Raw genomic sequence first — 15,357 nt, 5'->3', positions numbered from 1 at the left:
GATTTTCCGTGTTTTGGATGGTCTCATCCTCTGCGGTGGAAGGCATGTTCAGGAATTGATTGCAGCATTCTTGCCATCTTGACTGTGTTGAGAGAAGTTCCATCCAGACTCCAGAGATGTGAGAAAAGTGTGCACGGGGTGTCCGGGTGAGGTCGAAGATGACTGCATCCCCATTTAAGGAACATGGTATAACAGACATCTTCCCTGCCCACAACGGGCTTACGGTCTAGAGGGGAGCTTGATGAAATTCCTGCAGAAATCTGTAAACAACAAGGAGATCTCAGATACCTTCATCAGCCTTTTCTCAACGTAGGGATCACTAAGACTTCAAAGATGCTATGATAATCACTATCTTCAAGCAGAAAAGTGTGAAAAGTGTGCAAGCAACAGGAGGATCTTCCTGTTTTCCAGTGCTGACGAGACTCTAGCCAGCATCCTTCTGCACAGACTCCTGAAGAACACAGTCAATTGGGCACTACCTGAACCACAAAATGGTGTCAGACTAAATTGCCGTTCAACCGTTAGGCTATTTGCAGCACGATAAGATATAGGAAAAGTGCAGAGAACACCACCAAAACCTCTACATCATGTTTGTTGACCTTTGCATTCAACACCGTCAACGGAGAGCCGGTGTCTGGAAAGGGCTGAGCAAATAATAATAACAGTTGTGGTATGCGTTAAGCACTTTCTGCGTGCCAAGCACCGTAGTAAGCAGGGTGTAGATACAAGATAATCAGGTTGGTCATCATCCCCCATGGGGCTCACAATCTAAGAAGGAGGGAGAACAGATATCGAACGCCCATTTTACCGATGAGGAAACAGGCTCAGAGAAGCCAATTACCCTGTCCAAGTTTAGAGCTGGAATTAGAACCCAGGCCCTTTCTCTCCCAGGGACCATGTTCTTTCCATTAGGCCATGCTGCTTTTTACATTTGCCCATTCTGATAAATTCATGAAGATTCTTGGTTTTCTTCACAGCAGGATGGATGGTTGGGCTAGAGTTGCAGGAGCCTTGCCTGACTTTCCCCGTCCCTGCCGGAGTGAATGAGGGTAGTGTGGTTGGACCGGTTCGGTTCAGCCCGCGCTGTGCTGCCATGATCCAGGATACAGCCAGAGAGCCGCAAGGTGAAGTTGGAATATGCTTCGGATTCACTGCGAGACTCTTCCAGCTCAACATCTTCAGAGCATCATCAAAAGTCTCAGAGGGAGCGGCTGTCAGGTGACACCGTGCTCTGGAAGCACACAGCCAGGACGGCATGCAAAAGGTTATGATTATGGATCCCTTTGCTGAAGTGCCACAGTGTTATAATAATAATAATAATAATAATAATAATAATAATGATGGCATTTATTAAGCGCTTACTATGTGCAAAGCACTGTTCTAAGCGCTATGTGTTATGACCTGACCGTAATTCTGAAGAAAACAGAGGTCACGGACCGGCCTGTAACTGAGAAATCCTACAGCCAAAGCAGCGTGGCCTAGTGGAAAGAGCACGGGCCTGTGGGTTGGAAGGGCCTGGGTTCTAATCCTGGCTCTGCCACTTGTCTGCTTGGGCAAGACATTTCATTTTTCTGGGCCTCAGTTACCTCATCTGCAAAATGGGGATTAAATCCCCCTCCCTCCGACACAGACTGTGAGCCCCACATGGGGCAAAGACTCTGTCCAACCTGATTACCTTGTATGTCCCCCAGCGCTTAGCGCGGGGCTGGACACATAGTAAGTGCTTAACAAATAATAACAATAACAATAATAATGATGGCATTTGTTAAGTGCTTACTATGGGCAAAGCACTGTTCTAAGTGTTGGGGGGTACAAGGTCATCAGGTTGTCCCACGGGGGGCTCACAGTCTTAATCCCTATTTTACAGATGAGGTAACTGAGGCCCAGAGAAGTTAAGTGATTTGCCCAAAGTCACACAGCTGACAAGTGGCGGAGCCAGGATTAGAACCGACGACCTCTGACTCCCAAGTCCGTGCTCTTTCCACTGAGCCACCCTGCTTCTCACAAATACCATATTTATCATGACAACAATAATTATTACGATTATTTCTCCGCAACACGGAGCTCGAAACAATCGCACAATTCTGCTACCTTGGCAGTTCACTGTGATGCGTGGCGAGGCAGAGGGAGGAAACAGAATAGAAAAAGGCAGTACGGCTTGTGGGAAGGCTGTTAGGAAGAACCTTAGGACAACGGGCATCAAGCTGCATTCTGAGATCTTCTGAAGGAAGACTTGAAAACAGAGAGCAATGATGTGGGAAAAACCCTAGAGCACAAAAAAGATTTATTTTTATTGCAATGATGCAGGAGAGTAGGTTGATTCTCCCCCCAGCCTCCATCCGCCATAGGCCTTTTCAGCCACATTTTGGATGCATGGATAGGACCTTACCATCAGTAATAATAATAATAATAAGCAGCGTGGCTCAGTGGAAAGAGCCCGGGCTTTAGAGTCAAAGGCCATGGGTTCAAATCCTGGCTCCGCCACTTGTCAGCTGTGTGACTTTGGGCAAGTCACTTCACTTTCTCTGCACCTCAGTTCCCTCATCTGTCAAATGGGGATGAAGACTGTGAGCCCCCCGTGGGACAATCTGATCACCTTGCAGCCTCCCCAGTGCTTTGAACAGCGCTTTGCACATAGTAAGTGCTTAATAAATGCCATTATTGTTATTATTATTATTATTCATAATAATGATGGTATTTGTTCAGCGTTTACCATGTGCGAAGCACCGGTCTAAGCACTGGATCACTGTTCTAAGTGCTGGCATAATAATGCCATTTGTAAGCACTTGATAAATGCTGTCATTATTGGGGGAAGCAGCGTGGCTCAGTGAAAAGAGCACAGGCTTTGGAGTCAGAGTTCATGGGTTCAAATCCCGGCTCTACCAATTGTCAGCTGTGTGACTTTGGGCAAGTCACTTCACTTCTCTGTGCCTCAGTTCCCTCATCTGTAAAATGGGGATTAAGATTCTGAGCCCCCCGTGGAACAAACTGATCCACTCCCCAGTGCTTTGAACAGAGCTTTGCACGTAGTAAGTGCTTAATAAATGCCAGTATTATTATTATTATTATTACTCATAATAATGATGGTATTTGTTCAGCGTTTACCATGTGCGAAGCACTGTTCTAAGCGCTGGATCACTGTTCTAAGTGCTGGAATAATAATGCCATTTGTTAAGCGCTTACTATGTGCAAAGTACTGTTCTAAGCGCTGGGGAGGATACATATTGCCCCATGTGGGGCTCGCAGTCTTAATCCCCATTTCCCAGATGAGGTAACTGAGGCACGGAGAAGTTAAGCAACTTGCCCAAAGTCGCACAGCTGACAAATGGCGGAGCAGGGATTTGAACCCATGACCTCTGACTCCCAAGCAGCACATCTGCTGCAGCGTGGCTCAGTGGAAAGACCCTGGGCTTTGGAGTCAGAGGTCATGGGTTCAAATCCCGGCTCCGCCACTTGTCAGCTGTGTGACTTTGGGCAAGTCACTTAACTTCTCTGTGCCTCAGTTCCCTCATCTGTAAAATGGGGATTAAGACTGTGAGCCCCCCGTGGGACAACTTGATCACCTTGTATCTCCCCAGTGCTTAGAACAGTGCTTTGCACATAGTAAGTGCTTAACAAATACCATTATTATTATTATTATTATTATCAGCTTTGAACAGTAAGGGCGGCTTCATACAGAAGGATAGCCTTTCATTGCCAATAGCACCACTTCCCGTATTTGATTTGTTATGGAGGATGTACCGGGATTCAGAGTGATCACGGAAACTTTACGTGTTAAATTTCTAATGGATTTGAAGGGGTGGGGACATTGTCGTCATTTAAAAAAATCATATTGCCGCAGATTCAATCACAAGTTAATTTAAAAGATCGACTTACCAGTGAAGTGCTGTACAAGTTTTGGATGCTGATGACATTCCAGGTGAATACAAATCTAGAATGTAGATTTTATTTTTACTGAAATAGCAAGCCCGGTGGGGCCTGGGCTAAGGATTTCTAATCCCAGAGTTGTCGGGTGCTTAAACCCTGGTCATCTCTGAATTCCCCCAGCGGATTCACGTCAGGCTGATCTTTCTCTTGCGTCTTCTGCCTGCGTTGGCCCCACCATTTTTGGAGGTGTCTGGAGGCAGGAAGGGATCCGAGAAGTGGTGGGACTCTAAAGCAGCCCCTGACTCCCTTCCCCATCTCCCCTCATTCAGCATGGCTTCCCGCACTCCCTTTGCCCTCCTGAAAACTACCGGCTCCTGGAACTATGGTGAAATCCATCCCCAGAACCCCAAAAATGTTGTCCCACCATTTAGCCTGAGATCGACAGACGGTAGTCATTTCCTGGGCCTCTGCTGTCTGCAGAGCACTGTACTAAGCATTTGGGAATGGGCAATATCAATCAACAATATTATTCATCTAGTGCTTGGTCTTAACGGGACAGTGTACTAAGCACTTAGTACTTAGCACTTGCTCTCGGAGTTGCACTCTTTATTCATCCCTCCCTCAGCTCCGCAGCATTTCTGCATATAGTCATAATGTATTTTATTTATAATAACATCTACCTCCTCCTCTAGACTGTCTGCTTACTGTGGGCAGGGGACATCTCTATCAAGCCTATTATATTGTATTCCCCCAAGTGCTCAGTACAGGACTCAGTAAGCACTCAGTGAATATCATTGATTTATTATGTACATGTCCGTAATTTATTCATTGATATTAATATCTGTCTCCCCCTCTAGACTATAAGTTCATTTTGGGCAGGCAAGGAGTCTACCAACTGTTTTAGGGTACTCTTCCAAGAGCTTAGTACAGTGCTCTACACTGTAAGCTCGTTGTGGGCAGGGAATGTGTCTACTTATTGTTATAACATACCCTCATTCATTCATTCATTCATTCACTCATTCATTCATTCATCCATTCATTCAATCGTATTTATTGAGCACTTACTGTGTGCAGAGCACTGTTGGCAACATATAGAGACGGTCCCTACCCAACAACGGGCTCACAGTCTAGAAGGGGGAGACAGACAACAAAACAAAATACAATGGTCGGCAGACAGTAAGCGATCAATGAATACGATTGAATGAATTACTGCTCCGCACACAGTAAGTGCTTAATAAATACGATTGATTGATTGATTGACTTAGGAGACACGAGAGAATTAGTAGATGTGATCTGCTCCCTCAAGGTGCTGACAAGGAGCTGCCGCGGAAGAGGTTACAGCGGAGGGGGTCACCCCGGAGAGAAGCGTCGTGTCGATGATCTTTTGGCTCAGAGCGAGCAACAGAAAAACTCTCCTAGCCACGGTGGTTGCCTAGGAATCCTGACGAGGAGCGTCTCAGAGACTGCAAGCCTTCTGCGCTTAGTTAGGGATGGGGCTGACGTAACCGAGGCCACATTCCCGGCTCTGGAGTTTCCCGCGGGTCCCTTTGGGGACTCCGGAATTGGAGGCTAGCTGAAACGCAACTTGATCGAGCTCGTTGCCCGGGCCCAGGGCTGGCTTGCTGTGGGATTGTCGGGTCCAAGCCGAAGCAGCTGGGCAGTGGCTAGAGCAGGGGCCCGGCAGTTGGAAGGACCTGGGTTCTAATCCCAGCTCCGCCGCTTGTCTCCTGCGTGACCTTCGGCAAGTCACTTCACTCCTCCGGGCCTCAGTTCCCTCATCTGTAAAATGGGGATTAATAACTGTGAGGCCCACGGGGGACAACCTGATTACCTCGTATCTACCCCAGCGCTTAGAACAGCGCTTGGCACATAGTAAGCGCTTAACAAATACCATCATTAGTAGTATTATTCTCTGGGCCTCAGTTACCTCCTCTGGAAAAGGGGGATTAAGACTGTGAGCCTCCATGTGGAACGTGAGCTGTGTCCAACTTGATTAGCTTGTATCTAACCTGGCACATAGTAAATGCTTAACAAATACCATAAACAGAATAATAATAGATAATAAAAAGCCGAAGCCGTTCGCCCTTCTAAGCAATCTGAAACTCTGATGCTTGGCTAAGAGCCAGGACTGTATGGTGGACCAGAATAGCTCAATTTGGCCAGGAGAACTGGTCGGGGGCAACTTTCTAGAAGCCTAGCCTCACTGCAGAGGGAGCGAGTTGTGTCGTGCTTTGAATTCACCCATTATCTCTCTTGCCAGGGATTCCCAGGGCTGGGAGAGGTTTGCAACTTCACCTAGCCCATTTCCTTGCCCTGGGCGAGAAGGTGCCAAAAATCACACTCTTAAAAATCTCCACCATCTCCACTGGTGACAAAGTCTCAGGCCCCTTGGTCCTTACAACCAGGAGGTTCTTCCTGATGTCCAATCTAAATCCCTCCTCTTGTAGTTTCAGCTACTAGCTGTTTGTGTCTGCCTTGGTGGACGTTCAGATCTTGCCTTGGTTCGATCGGGGGCAGAAATGGCATTAGGTTCCAACCTGATGCTGTGCAGTTGGACCTAAAGTTTGCGAAGCCACAGAATCATCGGTCAGTGCTTTTGTCCAACTGCCTCTAGGGTGCCTGGGCACTCATTCATTCATTCAATCGTATTTATTGAGTGCTTACTGTGTGCAGAGCACTGTCCTAAGCGCTTGGGAAGTACAAGTTGGTAACCTATAGAGACGGTCCCTACCCAATAGCAGGTTCACAGTCTAGAAGGGGGAGACAGACAACAAAACAACACATCTTAACAAAATAAAATAAATAGAATAGTAAATATGTGCAAGTATAATAAATAGAGTAATAAATCTGGACAAACATATATACAGGGGCTGTGGGGAGGGGAAGGAGGAGAGGAAAAGGGGAGCTGAGTCTGGGAAGGTCTCTTGGAGGAGGTGAACTCTCAGTAGGGCTTTGAAGGGAGGAAGAGAGCTAGCTTGGCGGATGTGCGGAGGGAGGGCATTCCGGGCCAGGGGGAGGATGTGAGCCGGGGGTCGATGGTGGGACAGGCGAGAACGAGGCCCAGTGAGGAGGTTAGCGGCAGAGGAGCGGAGGGTGCGGGCTGGGCTGGAGAAGGAGAGAAGGGAGGTGAGGTAGGAGGGGGCCAGGTGATGGACAGCCTGGAAGCCCCTGCCCCTCGCCCCTCCACACGACAGACCGAGCATTTCAGGGCATGGAAATTAACTTCCCAGTCCTGACCCCCAATCTGCTGCTGCGTTCAGGGGCCCAGGACCGTGAGACAGCGGTTTGCAATCAGGGGGACTCTTGAGACAACCAGAAATCAGGGTCTCGTCACCATCAGCTCCTGTGGGGCTTACATGCTACAAAAGGCTCCTCTTAAAGACCTCTTTAAACATGGTCAATATCCAACCCCTCTCTTGAGACATCTCCCCACCCCATTTCCCCTCCCTAGGAGAAGCAGCGTGGTTCAGTGGAAAGAGCCCGGGCTTGGGAGTCATTCGATCATATTTACTGAGCACTCACTGTGTGCAGAGCACTGTACTAAGCGCTTGGGAAGTACAAGTTGGCAACATATAGAGACGGTCCCTACCCAACAACGGGCTCACAGTCTAGAAGGGGGAGACAGACAACAAAACAAAACATATGGACAGGTGTCAAGTTGTCAGAATAAATAGACATAAAGCTAGGTGCACATCGTTAACAAAATAAATAGAATAGTAAATATGTACAAATAAAATAAATCTGTAGGCTCTGCCACATGTCTGCTGTGTGACCTCGGACAAGTCACTTAACTTCTCTGAGCCTTAGTTACCTCATCTATAAAATGGGGATTAAGACTGTGAGCCCCATGTGGGACAACCTGATCACCTTGTATCCACCCCCGCCAGCGCTTAGTGCAGTGCTTAGCACATAGCAGGCACTTAACAAATGCCATTATTATTATTATTATCTCCCTTGCACTTGAGTCCTTATTTGGATACTCACTCCACCCTTGCCCCAATATTTACATCAATCAATGGTATTTATTGAGCACCTATTGAGTGCAGAGCACTGTACTAAGCGGTTGGGAAAGCACAACACAACAGAATTGGCAGACACATTCCTGCCCATAATGATCTTACAGTCTACAGCTTACACGTCCTTAAAGTCCATTGCTTCCCCTCCTTGAAATTTGTTTTAGAACCTGCCTCCCCCTCTAGATCCTTGAGGGCAGGGATTTTGTCTACTAACTTTCATTCATTCATTCAATCGTATTTATTGAGCGCTTACTGTGTGCAGAGCACTGTACTAAGCACTTGGGAAGTACAAGTCGGCAACATATAGAGATGGTCCCTACCCAACAACGGGCTCACAGTCTAGAAGGGGGAGACAGACAACAAAACGTGTAGATGGGTGTCAAAATCGTCAGAACGAATAGAATTATAGCTATATGCACATCCTTAACAAAATAAATAGAATAGTAAATATGTACAAGTAAAATAAATAGAGTAATAAATCTGCACAAATATAAACAAGTGCTTTGGGGAGGGGAAGGAGGTAGGGCGGGGGGGATGAGGAAGAGGAGAGGAAAAAGGGGGCTCAGTTTGGGAAGGCCTCCTGGAGGAGGTGAGCTCTCAGTAGGGCTTTGCTACTAGTCAGCTGTGTGACTTTGGGCAACTCACTTCACTTCTCTGGGCCTCAGTTCCCTCATCTGTACTTCATTGCACTCTCCCAAGTACCACGCTCTGGCCGGCGTTAGCACTCAATAAATAGGATTGATCGATTGATTGATTGACCCTGACTATCCCACAGACCCACACCCCCCTTGGCCGCAAAGAAAATCCATTTATCTGATCTGACTCCCCGCGTTCTTGAGTGACCCGCAGGTGAGAGGCAGGGTGGTTTAGTGGAAACAGCACGGCCCTGGGAGTCTGAGGACCTGGGTTCTAACCCTGGCTTCATCACTTGTCTGCTGTGTTTGCTGTGTGACCTTGGGCAAGTCATTTAACCTCTCTGTGCTTCAGTTACTTCAACTGCAAAATGGGGATTAAAACTGCGAATGCTGTCCAATCTGATTATTTTCTGTCCACCTAAGCGCTTAGTAGAGTGCCTGGCACATAATAAGCGCTTAACAAATACCATTAAAAATGGTGGGTACTGTGGGGTGGGGTGGTCCCCTAGGCTTCTCCGCCCATAGCAGATAGAGCACAATCAATCAATCAATCGTATTTATTGAGCTCTTACTATGTGCAGAGCACTGTACTAAGCGCTTAGCACTGTACTAAGCACAGCCCTGGGAGTCAGGCTAGGCTCCTCCAGTTGTCTATTGTATGACCTTGGGCAAGTCACTTCACTTCTCTTGGTCTCAGTTACCTCATCTGTAAAATGGGGATTAAGAGTGTGAGCCCCCTGTGGGGCAGGAACTCTGTCTAACCTGATTGACTTGACTCTACCCCAGCACTTAGAACAGTGCTTGGCACATAGTAATAATAATAATAATGATGATGGTACTTGTTAAGCGCTTACTATGTGTGAAGCACTGTTCTAAGCGCTGGGGGGATACAAGGTGATGAGGTTGTCCCACGGGGGGCTCACAGTCTTAATCCCCATGTGACAGATGAGGTAACTGAGGCCCAGAGAAGTTAAGTGGCTTGCCCAAGTTCACCCAGATGACAAGTGGTGGAGCTGGGATTCGAACCCATGACCTCTGACTCCAAAGCCCGGGTTCTTTCCACTAAGCCACGCTGCTTCTCAGCATGTAAATACTTAATGAATATCATAATTATTATTATTGTTATTTCTTCTCCTGGCACGTGGGCAGCTGCTTTTTTCATCCAGCTATCCTTCTCTCGGGGGCAAAGTGGAGTGGGCCAGGCAGAGGGGGACTCGGGATGGGCCTCGGCGCAATCTCGGCTACGGCCCACCCCTGCCTCTCCGCGCCTTGCCCACATCTCGACCCTCATCCCCTGGCTCGACCCAAAACCTCGCGGCAGAAGTCACGGATCACAGGGTATTCAGGTATTCTAGTTCCAGGATCACATTTTCCTAATGTTAGCTGCCTTACGCGTGAGCTAGTTTTAGAGTTGGGCCGCTAAAGACATGAAGATTCGGTAAAATGCTTTAAGCGCGACGCCAGATCGGCCCCCCCGTACGACCTGGCCGCTGTGTGCCATTCGGTATCCCTTCTATTTTCCAGACTGTAAAACCACAGCTCCTTCATCCTGGAGGGATAGGATGGAGTGGAGAGCTGATATCATCTCCATGTTATGGAGGGAGATATCAGAGGGAAGAGAAAGAAATAAAACCCCATGTATGACGTCTGGTGGGTAGAGTTGAAACAAGAACCCCTCCCCCTCTCCATCCCCCCATCTTACCTCCTTCCCTTCCCCACAGCACCTGTATATATGTATATATGTTTGTACATATTTTTTACTCTATTTATTCATTTATTTTATTTGTACATATCTATTCTATTTATTTTATTTTGTTAGTATGTTTGGTTTTGTTCTCTGTCTCCCCCTTTTAGACTGTGAGCCCACTGTTGGGTAGGGACTGTCTCTATATGTTGCCAATTTATACTTCCCAAGCGCTTAGTACAGTACTCTTCACATAGTAAGCGCTCAATAAATACGATTGATGATGATGATGAAGAACCCAGGTCACTGGACTCTGGCATTGCTTTTTTTCTGCAGTCTCCATTGCTCTCATCACGACCAGTGTATACGTGGTAAATCTCCAAAGCTGAACTTACATTAGATAGGAGTGCATTTGCCATGAATTCTTAAATTACCTTAAATATCTCATAGCATGAAGAACCTTTCTTCACCTTGCTCAAGCAAATGTCTTGAGGAAAGGTTGTCTTTCCTCCTTTCAATGCAGATTTTTAGGTTTGGAAAGGGTCTCTTTGAAAATCTCTCTCTCTCCCCCTCTCTCTCTTCCCCCCACAGAGGATTTTCATATTTTCTTCCTCTCTCACCATTCCACAGCATTGCTCGGCCCTGGGATTCCCCCCCAAGAGCTGGCTGCATTTCAGGGAGCAAGAAACTTCAGAGAAGCAGCTTCTCCTAGTGGAAAAAGGGCAAAACAGGGAATCTGGGAGACTTAATTAGGTTCTAATCCAGGCTCCAGCCTGGCCGACTGTGTGATCTCGGACAGGTCACTCAACTTCTCTGTGCCTTCATTTTTTTTCAGGAGAGAAAAAGTGTGGCTCAGTGGAAACAGCACGGGCTTTGGAGTCAGAGGTCGTGGGTTCAAATCCCGACTCCGCCAACTGTCAGCTGTGTGACTTTGGGCAAGGCACTTCACTTCTCTGTGCCTCAGTTTCCTCATCTGTAAAATGGGGATTAAAACTGTGAGCCCCCCGTGGGACAACCTGATCACCTTGTAACCTCCCCAGTGCTTTGCACATAGTAAGTGCTTAATAAATACCATTATTATTATTATTATTATTTCACCCGTAAAATGGGGATTAAATAATTGTGGCTCTCTCCCTTAGACTGTGGGCACCAGGTGGGACAAGGACTGTTTCCCATCTGCTCATGCTGTATCTCCCCCACAGTTTAGTACAGTGCTTGGCACAAAGTAAGCGCTGAACAAATGCCACGGTTATTATTATCTTTCTGGCTAGTGTGTGCAACATGGTGGGTTGCCTCTGGCAGGGTCTGGCTTTAGGGTTGTGCTTCCCCTAGCCTGACTGTGCAAAATTCCTGAATCTGAGAGTAAACTGCATTAACATCTACGTTATGACGGCAGGGGATTCTGAACTACAACACCAAATTCCTCATTGTTTCGGTGCATCGAGGTGACAGCGAAGTGCAGTCTCCCTCTAGACTATATGGGCAGGGAACGTGTCTGCTAATTCTGCTCTATTGTACTCTCCCAAGAGCTCAGCGCAGTGCTCTGTGGGTAGTAAGTGCTCAATAAATACCATCAGTTGATTGACTGGTGAAAAGCTAGTGTAGATGTGCATCTGGCTGCAGATGAGGACTGTAGAAAGATGCTTTATGGCTTCCTAGTCCAGTCTCTTGGGAAAGATGAGGGGTCGTGGGATCAAGCCAGCTGGGATCCCTTGTTTAATTAACAGCAAAACCCTGTTGTTCACAGCCTCAGACCGAGGCGGGGAGGTTTTTACCACCTCCAGGATCTGCTTTAATGGAGGGATTCCGTGTGAAAGAGAGGGAAGAATATGGGGGACCAAAGGCATCAACCGTATTTTCCTCCTAAAATAGGAAGCTGGCTCTGCCTAGTTCGAGGTTCTGTTTCACTAGGGAAATTCCTCTGACTCTCATGTAGGAAGGAAGAGCTCAGACAAAAGGCTCAGGGCGGGTGGGAATGAGCAGGGGCGGGTTTGGCAAAAAGAGGGAACTAAACCCATCTATCTATAGCCCGGCGGCACGCAAACCAACCCCCTGGAAGTGGGGACAGAGAGGGGGGAGAGGGAGATGGAGGGAGAGAGAGGGGAGAGAGAGGCTGCTTTCCTCCGACAGGAGAGGGTTAATCCCTCTGGGGAGCTCAAGTGCGTCAGAGCGGGTTCTTGTCTGTGGCAAGCAGAGCTCAGCTTGGATTGAGAGCTTTTATCCCTTGTTATTTTTCCTGATGTCTTTGCTTTTTATTGTGTTTGGATTTCTGGATTTGGCTTTTCCTTTTCATGTTTAAAATATTTGGGGTGAGAGACATTCGTTCCATTGGAAGGGCAGGAGCCCATTAGACCCAGGGTGGGGAGAGAAAGTGCCCGTTTTAGCTGCGGCTCAAGCTGGGCTCCTTCCGCCCCCATCCACCCCCAGAGGGTCTCCATCCTGGAGAGACGTCCCACCTCAGGGCCACGGTCCGCCTGCGGCCTCTGCCCTTTCCCCCGTCACCCTCCAAGAGGATGGCCTGCTGAGGAACTTTTCCTCCGGTCACGCCCTGGTGGAAAACCCTTGCTACCCTCCCTCCAGCCTAGAAAGTGGGTCAGAGACCCTGGAGCCAAGCCGGGAATTCTGCCCATCCTGAAATCCCACTGTCCCTTCTGAGCCCCTCGGTCAGGTGTCTCAGGGGAGAAGCGCAGGGCTTGGGTTCAGCTCGGGCATCTGCTCAGGAAGAAGAAGGAAATGGCGGTCCTGAAGCAGAGGTGTAAAAACCACAGCGCAGACAGTAGCTTCGCTGGCCTCACGGGGAGTCCTTACCCTGGCTCCACCATGTGTCTGCTGTGTGACCTTGGGCGAATCGCTTCACTTCTCTGTGTCTCCATCACCTCATCTGTAAAATGGGGATGGAGACTGGGAGCCCCATGTGGGATTGGGAGCGTGTCCCAACTGCCACCCCACCACTTAGTACAGTGTCTTGGCACACAGTAAGCCCTTAACAGACAGCACAATTATTATTAGCATTATTATTATTAGACAGATTGGGGCCAAGGATGCTTGAGAGGGAAACTGAGATCACTGCTGGAGGAGAACGGTGCCTGGGAATGAGGGAAGGACTAGGGGAAAACTCAGCACGAGAATCCCTGAAGGCTGATGTGAGGGAGACCGGAGGGACTCTATCCCAGGGATTGGGTTGGGCTGCTAGGACTGGAGGGAAGAGATTTATCTGTGTGAGTTCTATCGCCACCGTATCTGTTGTCTGGAGACCAGAGGGTGTGGGAACTGAATCGTAAAGGATGCAAATGAAATTTCAACATTTTGGTGGAGAGGACAGCCAACCACCGCGTTCCAAGGGTCACAGAGTGTAAGCCAGACTTGAAGGACGGAGACCACCATTATCTGGGACTAGAGCCAAAGGAAATTTCGCAGGGTCTAATTCTGAGGGCAACCATAAGAGAGCCCCAAGCCATCTTACCTTGCATGGTGTTTCACAGGGAGTAAGGACTCACATTTGGAGTTTGTTTTGGGCTCATGTCGTTTCCTCTGATCAATCCACACCATTATCCTCTGTAGGTTACCTTGGATGTGGCGTGTCTGCGTGGCACGTTCTTGAGGGTACATGTGGAAGGGAGGGGCGGAGGAGATGCTGGCCCCCATCTTACCTCCTTCCCTTCCCCACAGCACCTGTATATATGTATATATGGTTGTACATATTTATTACTCTATTTATTTATTTATTTATTTTACTTGTACATTTCTATCCTATTTATTTTATTTTGTTGGTATGTTTGGTTCTGTTCTCTGTCTCCCCCTTTTAGACTGTGAGCCCACTGTTGGGTAGGGACTGTCTCTATGTGTTGCCAATTTGTACTTCCCAAGCGCTTAGTACAGTGCTCTGCACATAGTAAGCGCTCAATAAATACGATTGATTGATTGATTGATTGATAAAAACACCAGGACAAAGCCCTTTTTTCACTTCTCTTCCGAGAAAAGGGTGATCTATGGAGGCTACTTGCTCTGCCTGAGCTCTTTTGGTACAGAAAAGAGGTTGCAGTTTCAAATCTCACAGGTTCAAGGAGAAGTAGCATGGCCTAGAGGAAAGAGCATCTGTCTGGGAATCAGGGGACCTGGGTCCTTAACCTGGCTCTGTCACTAGTCTTGCCATGTGTGACCTTGGGCGAGTCATTTAACTTCTCCGTGCCTCAGTTACCTCTCTGTAAAATGGGGACTGGGAGCCCCGTGTGGGACATGGGCTGTCTCCAACCCACATCTACCCCAGGGCTTAGTACAGTGACCGGCACGTAATGAGCGCTTGACAAGTACCAATTTGAAAAAAAATCTCCATTCAGTTGGTGTGGTGTTGCTGTCTCCCTACCCTGACTGGTAGGACTCCAGACTCCCCCAGGGTCCCACACTCGTGGGGACTTTCCCAGTGATAGTCTTGCCTGGAATGACAGGGAAGTGGGGAGAATCAAGGGGGAGCCGGAACCATGGATCAGCTGAGGGACCACTCCTTTCCCACTCCTCTTCGCCCACCGTCCCATACGGCGACAGCTCTCCAGAATCCTGTATATAGCTATAATTCTATTTATTTTGATGGTATTGACACCCATCTACTTGTTTTGTTTTGTTGTCCGTCTCCCCCTTCTAGACTGTGAGCCTGTTGTTGGGTAGGGACCGTCTCTATATGTTGCCAGTTTGTCCTTCACAAGTGCTTAGTACAGTGCTGTGCACACAGTAAGTGCTCAATAAATTACTCTATTTTACTTGTACATATCTATTCTATTTATTTTATTTTGTTAATATGTTTTGTTTTGTTCTCTGTCTCCCCCCTCTAGACTGTGAGCCCACTGTTGGGTAGGGACCGTCTCTATATGTTGCCAACTTGTACTTCCCAAGCGCTTAGTACAGTGCTCTGCACACAGTAAGCGCTCAATAAATACGATTGAATGAATGAATGAATAAATACAATTGAATGAATGAATGAATCCCTCGGCTTGGGGAGGGGTGTGCCTGTGGGGGCTGTCGATTAAATATATTTATTGAGTGCTTACTGTGCGCAGAGCACTGTACTAAACACTCGGGAGAATACAATTCAACAGGGTTGATAGATATGTTCCCTGTCCATAGTGAGTTTACAGTCCAGAGGACGATCTCCACTGGCCCA

This window comes from Tachyglossus aculeatus, chromosome 22, assembly GCF_015852505.1.
Source record: "Tachyglossus aculeatus isolate mTacAcu1 chromosome 22, mTacAcu1.pri, whole genome shotgun sequence".
NCBI classification, from domain to species: domain Eukaryota; kingdom Metazoa; phylum Chordata; class Mammalia; order Monotremata; family Tachyglossidae; genus Tachyglossus; species Tachyglossus aculeatus.
This window is presented reverse-complemented; position numbering follows the sequence as displayed.